We start from the raw sequence: 13,174 nt of genomic DNA, 5'->3' as shown, positions 1-13,174 counted from the left end.
TTCCTTATTTTCTCCCTAATTCACTCCAGCCCCCTCCAATCCATTTACATGCAACTAGAGAAAATATTTCAAAACACAAATCTGACTAAACTCAGTAACTTTTAGTCTTACTTTTGAATGAGATGTTATCTATCCCTCATAATCCTATCTACCACTTTTTCCTTGCCTATCCACATACCCAACACAGGGGGTTTCTTTCAATTTATTGAGCCCATTCAGTCAAGGTTCTCTGGTTGGAAGCTGGAAAAGTACTCTAGCTAACTTAAAGACTGATGCAGCTGCCCTTGGTACCATTCCCAAACCATATGAATCCTGTACTATCCAGGCCCTCAACCTCACAATTACACAGAGTTAACAGTAACTCCAGAACAGGAGGGCCTGGGCTCCTGGCACTGTCAAGATCAGTTCTTCCCTCTGGTCAAGTAGGAGGGACATGGATTTAGGAGCCCACATGGACACTTGCATCCCACTAGAGGCCAAGATTCTCCAGGGTCTTGGCCTATAGCCAGATGAAATCAGAGAAGCTCTAGCTTTCCATTGCTTGGTACATTTTTTCATTCATTCAAGTATTTTTGAGCAGCTTCTACATGTCAGGCATTGTTTTAGGTGCCAGGGCCTATACCACAGTGAACAAAACAAAGCTTCTGCTTTCAAGGAGCTTACAATCTAGTGGGGAGAGGCAGGCCATAAAAAAGAAATATATGGATAGGGACTTCCCTGGTAGCGCAGTAGTTAAGAATCCGCCTGCCAATGCACGGGACACTGTTCAATCCCTGGTCCGGGAAGATCCCTCATGCGCAGAGTAACTAAGCCCATGTGGCACAACTACTGAGCCTGCTCTCTAGAATCCATAAGCCACAACTACTGAGCCCACGTGCCACAACTACTGAAGCCCGCGCACCTAGAGCCTGTGTTCCGCAACAAGAGAAGCCACCGCAATGAGAAGCCCGCGCACCGCAACAAAGAGTAGCCCCCTCTCGCCGCAACTAGAGAAAGCCCACGTGCAGCAACGAAGACCCAACGCAGTCAAAAATAAATAAATTTTTTTAAAAAAGAAGAAATATACGAGTCATGTGGGGATAAATGTTATAAAGAAAAAGCAGGATAGAAAGTGATGAGGATACTTTGTTTATTGTTGAAGGCCTTTTTTTGAGTACAGACCTGAAAGAAGGAAGGAAGCCATGTAGATATCTAGGTGGGAAGGGAAGCCATCAAAGGATTTTAATCAGAGGAGTGACTTTTTGAGCCCTGCCACCTCCAACCACCACAGAGTGACATTTTTTTTTTTTAATGCGGTACGCGGGCCTCTCACTGTCGTGGCCTCTCCCGCTGCAGAGCACAGGCTCCGGACGCACAGGCTCAGCGGCCATGGCTCACGGGCCCAGCCGCTCCGCGCCATGTGGAATCTTCCCGGACTGGGACACGAACCCGTGTCCCCTGCATCGGCAGGCAGACGCTCAACCACTGCGCCACCAGGGAAGCCCTGAGTGACATATTTTTTAAAGGGTACATAATTTTTAAAGAGTCATTCTAATTATTTTATGGCACCAGGATCTTAAAGAGAGGGAATGGTTTACAACCTGCAGTTTCTTCAAACCTCAATGTCTATATCCATTCAACAACCGCTTGGAGTGCCTCCTCTGTATTTGGCAGTGAGCTAGGTGTTGAGGACAGAGAAGGCAACAAGCCAGACCCAGCCCCTCCCTTTAAGGAACTTTCAGTGCTGGGAGCTCAGTTCCAGCACACACTCAGCTTTCACAGACTCACTTTTGAGCTCTTCTACTCTCCTGAACTTGTCAGTGCCCTTCAGATACTGACCTACCTGCGATTTCTCCCATTTGTCTTTCTCACTATACTTCAGACTGGATGCCCAGTGGCATTTTCCTGACCGTGGTTTGGCTCCTCTTGACAACCAATTTGTATGTCTATACTTTTACACTATTCAGACAACCCTGGGACCCTCCTACTTTGTCACTCTTTTCACTAGCAAAGATCCAGCTCTGCATATCAAATTAACACAGTTTAATTAAATTTACTTTCTTTCTTCACCATACTTTCAATGAGTAAAACATCTACTTAACATAGAATAATATTGGCCTAAATTATATGGCCTGTAACAGAAGTTTTTAACCACTCTCCAAAGGACTTTTGATACAGAAGAAACCTCACTTCCCACATATGTGACTTCTCCCTGATGTCTCAGAGATAGGGGATATGGCATATGTGATTAAGGAGAAAAAAGGACAAAAAATTTTTTTAGAAAATATAGATTTAGTCTTTCTCTCTATGGTAGTCTATTACTTTTCTAGACCCTATTGATTCTCCCCTCTCAGAATTCTTGCCCTTGTATAGTCCCCTCCCACACTGACTCTGGTCTTGGCCAAGGAACTGGCTTTGGCCAAAGGGATATTAAGAAGTAGGATGTGAGCAGAGCCTTGATAAGTGCTTGCACATTGTGGCCTATCTTTTCGGCGTGCTTCTCTTCAGAACCCAGCTGCCAGGCTGTGAGAAGCCCAACTTAGCCACATGAAGAGATCCTATGAAGGAATACTGGGGTCCTGGTCAACAACCCCAGATAAGCTCCCAGCCAACAGACAGTATGTGAGTGATCCAGCTTGGATGGACCCTCCAGCCCTAGTTGAGGAATCTCAGTAGTCACCACACAGAACAAACATGAGCTATCTCTGATAAACCTTGCTCTAATTGCAGAATTTTGAGCAAATAAATTACTGTTGTTATTTTAAGCCACCAATGTGGGGGGCATTTTGTCATACAGCATGAGATAACAAGAACACTCTTTTTTTAAAAAAAAATAAGAGGTGCTGTTTCTACTGTATGTTGGAATTCTTAAGACTAAAATGCCTGAACCCTGGGTCAAGGTTCAACTTCCGTAATAAGAGAGATGCCGGTGTACAATTATACTGGTGTAATTGTCAGTTTAACGTCTGTGGCCCCATTCATCTGTAAGCTCCATGAGGGTTATGTCTATCATGGTCAACATTGTTTCAATGACCTAGAAAAGACCCTACCACATAGCAGGCACTCAATCAATATTTTAGTAAGTCAATATTATGTTGATTTACTAGCTATATTAGTTCTTCTGTTCGAATAGGACAGTAATACTTGTTATTTTATTATTATTATGAGCAAACATTATTATATAATGTTTACTACATGTAGGCACTGTTCTAAGCAATTTACATGTATCATCAAATTTAGTCCTCACAATAATCCTATGAGCTTGGTACCATTATTATCCTTTTTTTACAGATGAGGAAACTGAGGCACAGAAGGAATAAGTAACTTGTTTGTCACGGGGCCAGGATTCAAACCCAGGGAGTCAGCTTCCAGAGTCCATATTGTTTGCCACTGCACTGCCCCTCCCAGTTTCCTGTTCTAGGCCTGGCAGTGCCATTGCTGTTGAAGCAAGAACAAGGAAAGGTTTCACACCAGAAGATGAAGAGTTCCCTCATCATGATGAAGACACCCCTGTGATTATGCAGGTGGAAAGCTGCACAGAGGGACTGCGTTCCTGCTCTAAAACACCTTTACAACGTCAATGACAACAAGAAGATGACAGACAGGAATGAGAGATGGTGACACACACCAGGAAGAAAAACCCTTATACCAGGGCCTAACCCAAGCCTCTAACTCTGCCAGCTAAAGTGACTGAACTCCAACCCATGAGCTCAGCTCAATCCCAGTCACCCTACAGGACTATAAGGAGCCCTGAGTCAGGAGCTGCTAACTCAGCGCTGAGTCTCTTTTAATGCCAGTGCCCCTGTGACTTGTTACTGGGTCTTCCTTATGCTCAGCACACAGACCAATGACAAAGGCCCAATGTGGCACCATCACCAACTCTGCCTCTGCTCTGAAGAACAGCCTGGATGTGGGAGTCTGGATCTAAGCCAGTAGCACTGTGAAGGTCACTAGCAAACTGACCTCCCAGTTTGATGAGTACCTTCTTGACCCAAAACTACCACTACCACCACCAGCAAGTGTGTACACCCACACACAAATGGCCCAGCCTCACTCCCATTTTTGGAGAAGACATGATAAGTTTAATATTAAAATTGAAATGGCAATTTACCCCAACAGTAGAAGAAATATTTCATAACTGTATCGCCTGATAGCTAAAAAGGGGTGCAGAGTTGGGGAGCAGGATGTTAGGTCTTGGTAATCAGCGGGGTCTTTTAGAGGGAGCCTTTGAACTATGTCTTCTCCATTTGACATTCACTCAACAAATACTTTTTGACACCTGCTATATGCCAATAACTGTACTAGGTGTGAGAAATAAAATGTTGCGAAGCCATGATCACTGAGAGTGCTCCACCTCAGAAAAAGTGCTTTAGCCCATGAATCCCTTTTTGGTGTGCTGCCATCAGGCTGTAAGAGGCATCCTTGTGAACTAGACACCCTGTCAGGGATGCTGTCAAGGGCACTGCTCCTCTTATAACACAATGTTCTCTTCATAAGCATCCCTGGGAGACAGTCCAATCTGATCTCAATTCTGGGAATAGTTTTACTTCTCCAGAGTAACAGGTTTGTTTTTTACCTATGGACACCACGAATTGTAGGACCAATGAGGCTGTCAGCTTAGAGACAAATTCATGGCCCAGCTGTAGCAAATGTGAAAGTCATTCCTATCTGCATTTTTAGCTTTGTCCCTGGCTCTATTTTGTCTCTAGCCATGTTTTTATTTCTTCATTCTCTGCACTTTTAATTTATGGCAGCGTGTGTGTGTGTGTGTGTGTATATGTGTGTGATTTTTTTTGTTTCAGAGATTTTTCTTGTATCCTTGGAAATGTCTATGAACACTTTCTAAAAGAAGACATTGGCATCAATGTTTATAATACATTATATACATTTACATAAATGCTATGATAGAAGTGTATCTACAGGGTGATGTTAGCACACAAGAGGGCTTATAAATCAGTCAAAAGCATTAGAGGAGGGCTTCCCTGGTGGCGCAGTGGTTGAGAGTCCGCCTGCTGATGCAGGGGACACGGGTTCGTGTCCCGGACCGGCAAGATCCCACATGCCGCGGAGCGGCTGGGCCCGTGAGCCATGGCCGCTGAGCCTGCGCATCCGGAGCCAGTGTTCCGCAACGGGAGAGGCCACAACAGTGAGAGGCCCGTGTACCGCAAAAAAAAAAAAAAGCATTAGAGGAGACCTTACATAGGGGTCATTGCTTGAGTTGAATTCTTATTTTGTATTGTTCTTTGTTTTGTTGAGGATCTTGTAGAGTTTATTCACAATGCAACAATTGTTAAACAAAGTTAAGTTGTTATCTAGTGCAAGACAATAATAAAAATCTGGCAGAGTAAATTTTTTACATCATATCATGGGTTCATGGGACACCACAGAAATATTTGACAATAGATTGAGGCTACTTCTACAAGAGTTTCCTTTCATCTATTTTTTTCTGACAAAAAGATCATGGGCAAAAATAATTCATATCTACATCAGAATTTACATGCAGATAAGGAAATTAAGGTGGAATATCAAACTTAAGTTAGAAGATATTTGATAGCAAAGTGAGGTGAAGAATTAAAATAGTTATTTAGAAGACATATGTACACAAAATGTTATCAACTGGATTATTAAAATAAATGAGGGCAAACAGGATTTGGGAGTTTAAATTATCAAGATCAATAGTCTCCATGTGGAAGGGATATTAAAAATCATTTAGTTCAGTTGCATACCTGTGCAGCAGTGTTATTCCTTAATTCTTTATTCCATCTTGCAGGTAGGCCCCCCAGCCTTGGACGGTCCATGGATTGTGTGGTTGCCTGTATGAGAACAGAGTGAGAGAAAGAATAGCTGCTGACGCATTGTTTTATGTGTGCTGGGTCAGCAGATTATTTTTAAATACACTCAATTTGAGCTCTTTTTTCCCCTCTTTTCTTAAAAAAGAGTTCTAGCAATATAAAAACTCATATTGACCAACTGCATATAGAGGACCTGAAGAAATAGGTCAAGATCTCATGGATGAAGCATTTCACAATTTACAAAAAGACAGCAATAAACATGTTTACTGCACATCTTTTCATTTTCAATGGCATGAAAAATTACAACCATCTTTCTTCAGGTTAAAAAGAAAGAAAGAACGAAAAAGTAAACTAGCTATACTCCATGACCTCTTTCAACAATCTATAAGGCCCGGCGCTTTAAAGAGGATACTGTTCTGCCTTGCATTGGGGAAAATTGTTGACTTTTAACTTAGAATGACTAAAGAAAATGCATTGCTATTTCCACCCCCCTCTTCCTTTCTATCAGAATTTTTTTTAAGACTTAAAAGCAAAATTATCTGAAAATTGCTCACTGCTGAGCAGAAAGGCTACTCTGAACTCAGAAATTAGTCACTGACATTTCCTGCAGGAGGGCAGCCCAAGCAGGCAGAAAAACCACTACAGTGCTAGGCTGGATGTTCCATGAGGGCAGGAACCATCTCTGCTTCTTCACAACTATCTACCTGGTGCCTGGCTTAAAGTCTGGCACAATGCATATTCATTCATTCACTCATTCCATAAACTTGTATTGAGTACCTACTCTGTACCAGGCAGTGTTCTATATGCCTGGGATACATCATAAAACAAAACAGACAAAAATCTCTATCTAAATGAAATTTTACTTCTATTGGGAAGAGGGTATAGCGGGAAGAGACAATAGGTAAGTAATCTGTTTTGTCATGAGTGTGAAGTGATATAAAAAAGTTAAGGGGGATTGGGAGTGCTAAAGAGGAAGAGCAGATTGTGATTTTGAATAGGGTAGACATTGTAGGCTTCATTGAGAAGGTGATATTTAAACAAAGCCTCGAGGCGGGTGAGATGCTCAATACACACTTGTTGATTACACAAATGAATGAGACCAAAGTTAAGGAAGCAGAAAAGTACAAGGGATGTTCAGGAGGTGGTGAGAAAACGAGTTGAGAAGGTAGGCTGTTGGAGATGAACTGGGAAGGAGACGGGAGGCTCACTAAGAAGGCTGCAGAGCTAAAGGGTATGAATTTACAAAATTTAGAGTTTACAAAGAACTTTCACTTATAATCCTATTTAATTCTCACATTCCCAGTAAAGTTAGTTTTGTCTCTACCAATAAAGAAACTATACTCAGAGTAGCTTGGTAATTTTCCTAAGATCATACAGAGATACAACTTAAGAGTAAAATTTTATGTACATTTTTTAAATTATACACCCTGTAAAGCAACCAATAGATTGTGAGTGCTCAACAAAAAAATTAAAGAATAGTAAACTAACAGCCTATTTTGAATCATGTGTATGGTATTACTGGCAACAGAAAATATGCAGCTGCAAATCTATTTCTTTCATAAATGCCTCTCTTTTTACTAGTGTAAACTTTTGCAAACTTTTGCTTTCAGATTCAATCCATTTCTCTTACAAACACAATAATACTTTGTGACTTGATTTTCATGAATAAAAATATTTCTCAGTTATACAAGAAATACATGGATACTTTCTTTAAAAGGTTAAAGTTGAGCTTCCCTGGTGGCGCAGTGGTTGAGAGTCCGCCTGCTGATGCAGAGGACACGGGTTCGTGTCCCGGTCTGGGAAGATCCCACATGCCACGGAGCGGCTAGGCCCGTGAGCCATGGCCGCTGAGCCTGCGCATCCGGAGCCTGTGCTCCGCAACGGGAGAGGCCACAACGGTGAGAGGCCCACATACCGCAAAAAAAAAAAAAAAAAAAGGTTAAAGTCCCCACCCAGTGGCCACCCTCCACCCTGATCCTCAACATCAGAGATAAGTAAGTACTATCAGTTCTGATTGTATCCTCCTGCTCTTTTTCTATGAATACTTGTATATCCAAGTGTTGCCTGAATATCCACACTCGGTTAATATGTTGAAAACTGAACTCATTATTTTCCCCTCAGAGCTAATCTGGTCCTCTGATTTCCTGTGTCAGTGAATAGTATTACCCCATCAGAAACTTTACATTCCATATTTTATCCACCCACTCACCTATCACATCTAATCATCAACAATCCCTGTAGGTATACCTCTTTAATATCTTGCGTTACCACTACTCTCCAATCCTACTCCCACAGCTTTAATATTGGCCCTCTTTGCCTGCTACTTCTACGGCAAGGCCAGATTCATGGCTGTGTGATGTGCAGTCACACAGGGTCTCACGCTTAGAAGAGCCCCATGCTAGGTTTAATGCTCTGCTGTCACTGTCTCGAATTCCTCAATAATCTTTTTTTTGGCTGTGCTGCACGGCTTCCGGGATCTTAGTTCCCCAACCAGGGACTGAACCCGGGCCCTGGCAGTGAGAGCACCAAGACCTAATCACTGGACTGCCAGGGAATTCCCATCTCAATAATTTTTGACAAGGGACCCTATGTTTTCATTTTGCGCTGAGTCTTACAAATTATATAGCCAGTCCCATACTACTGTAATAGCATCCTAACTGGTATCCATTTTCCCAGTATGGCCCTGCGGCAACCCACCCTCCACAATTCTGTAGGGAATTAAAAAGAAGACATTCCATTGGAATTGGATCAAGCAATACAGGGCACAGACGTCTCCCCTTTTCAAGGCTAAGAAGTCTAAAGTACAACTTTAAATTGAAAAGATGAATTATAGAAGAATGAAAGTTCCATATACGAAGGATCTAACCACATTATCTATAGACACTTTTGTATTACAAGTACTTAGGGAAGATGGCCAAAGTAAATACAAGTCTCTGTGAAGCCAGAATGGTAAAGACCACAGGCTTTGCATTCAGAAAGACGGGGCTCAAATTCCAATTTGACCACTTAATGTGTGACTTTCAGGAAGTTACTCAAATTCATTAATTTTTATTTCATATTGATAAAACAGAGAAAATTATCTGTCAGGACTTTAGTGAGACTCACAAAATAACAGGGAACCAGTTAAGTTCAACAAACACTACTCTGTGCCAGACCATGCCTTCATGCTGATGATATCAAGATGAATACGACTTCCTTCTGAAGCATACAGGATGGAAAAAGGTGGCGGGGGTGGGGGGAGAGTAACTTCACAATATGGAGAAATCTGGCAAATGCTACCTCAGCCAGGTAATCAAGGTCAACATCAACAGTGATGAGTCATGTTCACAGTATGTACCTTGGATATATGATGAAACTAGCACTTTACCTCTGTGGTCTTTCTCCCCAAAACCCATAAACCCAGCCAATCCATGAAAAAAACATGAGACAAACCCATATTGAAGGACAGTCTACAAAACACCTGGCCAGTACTCCTTAAAACTGTCAAGATTATCCAAAATAAGGAAAATCTGAGAAGCTGTCACAGTCAAGAAAAGCCTAAAGAGACATGATGACTAAAAGTAATGTGGTATTCTGGATGGGGTCCTGGAACAGAAAAGGGACATTAAGTAAAAACTAAGGAAATCAGAATAAAGAATGGACTTTAAAAAGGAAAAAAAATTGTAACTTTGTATGGTGATGAATGGTAACTACACTTACTGTGGTGATCATTTTTCAGTGTATACAAATATCAAATCATTCTGTTGTACACCTGAAACTAATATAATATGTCAACTATACTCAATTTAAAAAAAGAATGGGCTTTTGTTAATAATAATGTAACAATTTTAGTTCATCAGTTGTGACAACTGTACCATTTTTATTAAGAAGCTGACAACAAGGAAAACTGGGTGCCAGGTATACAGGAACTCTCTGTACTATTCTTGCAACATTTCTGTAAATGTAAAACTATTCTAAAATTAAAAGTTTACGTAAAAAATAACAGGGCTTCCCTGGTGGCGCAGTGGTTAAGAATCCACCTGCCAATGCAGGGGACACAGGTTCGAGCCCTGGTCCAGGAAAATCCCACATGCCACGTAGCAATTAAGCCTGTGCACCACAACTACTGACCCTGTGCTCCAGAGCCCACGAGCCACAACTACTGAGCCCACAAGCCACAACTACTGAAGACCGGGGGCGCCTAGAGCCCATGCTCCGCAAGAAAAGAAGCCACCACAATGGAAAGCCCGCGCACCACAACCAAAAGTAGCCCCTGCTCACCGCAACTAGAGAAAGCCCGCACACAGCAACGAAGACCCAACGCAGCCAAAAATAAATAAAGAAAATTTTAAAAATAAAATAAAAAATAACAACTGGGGGTTGGAGGTTGAAAGGGAGAACAGTTCATAAAAAAGACTGAGACAATGTGTAGTCACAGAGATAAGAGGAGAACCAGAACAAATTGGTGACACTCAAAAAAATATATATTTCAGCTCCAATAGGCCCCACAGTCAATTAAAAACTAAACGTTGCAAGAAATTTAAATTAATTCATACAAGCATTTAAACTAGAATTTTAGCTAGAATTTACTTTCCATTTTGTACTTTCTAATAAAATTTTTCTTTCCTTTTTAAAGAAAAAAAGTATAGCAGTAATTCTACACACCCAAAACTCAACTCATCTTTCCTCCCCTCCAACTCTGCCCCCACCACAGCTTCCTCTTCCTCCTCTTTCAGGTCTCCCCATCTCAGGAAGGACATCTCCAACCTCTTGCTCAGGCCAGAAAGCTGGAAGTCAGCCATGACTCCTTCTCCATCAACTCTGCATCCAGTCAACGCAACCTGCAGATTCTACCTCTATACTTATATTTCCCTCCCTCTCCATTTCTACTGTGTAGGCCTTACCAATTATTTTTTTGTTTTGTTTTGGGGTTTTTTTGTTTCTGTTTTTGTTTTTGTGTTTTTGGCCATGCTATGCGGCTTGCGGGATCCTAGTTCCCCGACCAGGGATCAAACCTGTGCCCCCTGCAATGGAAGCATGGAGTCCTAACCACTGGACCACCAGGGAAGTCCTGGCCTTACCAATTCTAATCTAATCTCTCATCATAAAAGCTTCCTATGAATCCATCTTCCACATTAGCACCCAAATGGTTGTTCTAAAATGTAAATATGATCAAATCATCTGTAAAACAAGGTTGATATGATTAAAATATGACATTTATAGAGAGTACCTGACAGGCACTCCTCCCAAAAAAGTCAGCTGTTAGATGTTATATCACCCCATCCCTAAAATCTTCCAGGATCTCTCAAGAGCTTTCAAGATAAAATTCAAGCTCCTAGCATAAGTCTCAAGCCCTTAAGAAATTGGCTCCTACCATGCCTCCAGTCATCTCCAGCTATCTCCATGGATACTTGTAATCTGGCAAGAGTTACAAAGCACACCACTGAAATAAAATATAATGGTAAGAAAAGAGACCATTCGTGATAGAAACAAAAAGACAATGTCTAATAACATCTTTAAGAAGAAATGATCAGGACCTGGTTTAAAACAAAAAGCATACAGTAATCAAAAACAGTTTGGTATTGGTACAAAAACACAGATATGGATCAATGGAACAGAATAGGGAGCCCAGAAATAAATCCACACACCTACAGTCAACAATTCTTTGTTGAAGAATTAATCTTCAACAAAGGAGGCAAGAATATAAAGTGGGAAAAAGTCTCTTCAGCAAGTGGTGCTGGGAAAGTTGGACAGCTGCATGCAAACCAATGAAGTTAGAACACACCCTCACACCATGCACAAAAATAAACTCAAAATGGCTTAAATACTTAAACATAAGACATGACACCATAAAACTCCTAGAAGAGAGCATAGGTAAAACATCCTCTGACATAAATCTTACAAACGTTTTCTTAGGTCAGTCTCCCAAGGCAATAGAAATAAAAACAAAAATAAACCAATGGGACCTAATCAAACTTACTAGCTTTTGCACAGCAAAAGAAGCCATTAAAAAAAAAAAAAAAAGACGACCTACAGAATGGGAGAAACTATTTGTAAATGATGAGACAGACAAGGGCTTAATCTCCAAAATATACAAACAGCTCATACAACTCAACAGCAAAAAAACAACCCAATTGAAAAATGGGCAGAAGACCTTAATAGACATTTCTCCAAAGAAGACCTACAGATGGCTCGTAGGCACATGAAAAGATGCTCAACATCGGTCAGAACGGCCATCATTAAAAAATCTACAAATAACAAATGCTGGAGAGGGTGAGGAGAAAAGGGAACACTTTCACACTGTTGGTGGGAATGTAAGTTGGTGCAGCCACTATGGAAAACATTATGGCGGTTCCTTATAAAACTCAAAATAGAATTACCATGTGATCCAGCAATCCCACTCCTGGGCATATACCCAGACAAAATTATAATTTAAAAAGATACATGCACCCCTATGTTCATAGCAGCACTATTCACAATAGCCAAAACATGGAAACAACCTAAATGTCCATCAACACATGAATGAAGAAGACGTGGTACATAATATACAATGGAATACTAATCAGCCTTAAAAGAACAAAATAATGCTATTTGCAGCAACATGGACACAACTAGAGATTATCATACCAAATGAAGTAAGTCAGAAAGAGAAAGACAAATAGCATATGATATCACTTATATGTGGAATCTAAAATATGACACAAACTTATCTACAAAACAGAAACAGACTCACAGACATAGAGATCAGACTTGTGGTTGCCAAGAGAGGGGAGGGAGAGTGATGGACGGCGAATTTGGGTTGGTAAATGCAAAATATTACGTGTAGAACAGATAAACAACAAGGTCCTACTGTATAGCACAGGGAACTGTATCCAATCTCCTGCAATAAACCGTAATAGAAAAGAAAATTATAAAAAGAATGTCTCTATGTGTATAACTGAGGCACTTTGCTGTACAGCAGCAATTGGCACAGCATTGTAAATCAACTATACTTCAACTTAAAAAAAGCATAAAACACAATAAAGAAAATGAATATACAGTTATATGCACAATATAACTTGTTTACAGAGAGGAAGATTCAACATTATAAACATGCTAGTTCTTCCCAAACTGACTGATATATAAAAGCACTGTAATGACAATAAAAATCATGTCGGGATTTTGGGTAATCTGCCAGAAACATTCTTAAGCTCATCTGGAAGAAGAAAAATACTAGAAAATGCCAGGAAAATTGTAAAAAGAAGGAGCAATGAGGAGAAAGAGGCCTACCAGACATTAAATTTAAGTAAATTTAGTACATAATAAGAGTGGCATCTCACACGAGTTAGGAGAAAGAGTATTAAAATATTTAGACAAACTAGCTCACCATCTGCAGAAAGATAAAGCTCAGTTAATTACAAATAACCCTCAGTCCTTTCACCAAA

General features: G+C 40.7%; 1 protein-coding gene across 1 annotated transcript in view; it reads right to left on the bottom strand.

Moving 5' to 3' along the window:
- APTX (aprataxin) overlaps positions 1–13,174 on the bottom strand; it is a 141,634-nt gene that overhangs the window by 125,080 nt on the left and 3,380 nt on the right. The window contains exon 2 of the mRNA XM_079927927.1: positions 5,706–5,792. The gene's annotated coding sequence lies outside the window, so the exon portion shown is untranslated. The remainder of the gene's footprint in view (positions 1–5,705; positions 5,793–13,174) is intronic.

Source organism: Stenella coeruleoalba (assembly GCF_951394435.1).
Source record: "Stenella coeruleoalba genome assembly, chromosome: 7".
NCBI lineage: Eukaryota > Metazoa > Chordata > Mammalia > Artiodactyla > Delphinidae > Stenella > Stenella coeruleoalba.
The sequence above is the reverse complement of the archived record's forward strand: the minus strand, read 5'-3'. Positions and strand labels throughout refer to the sequence as shown.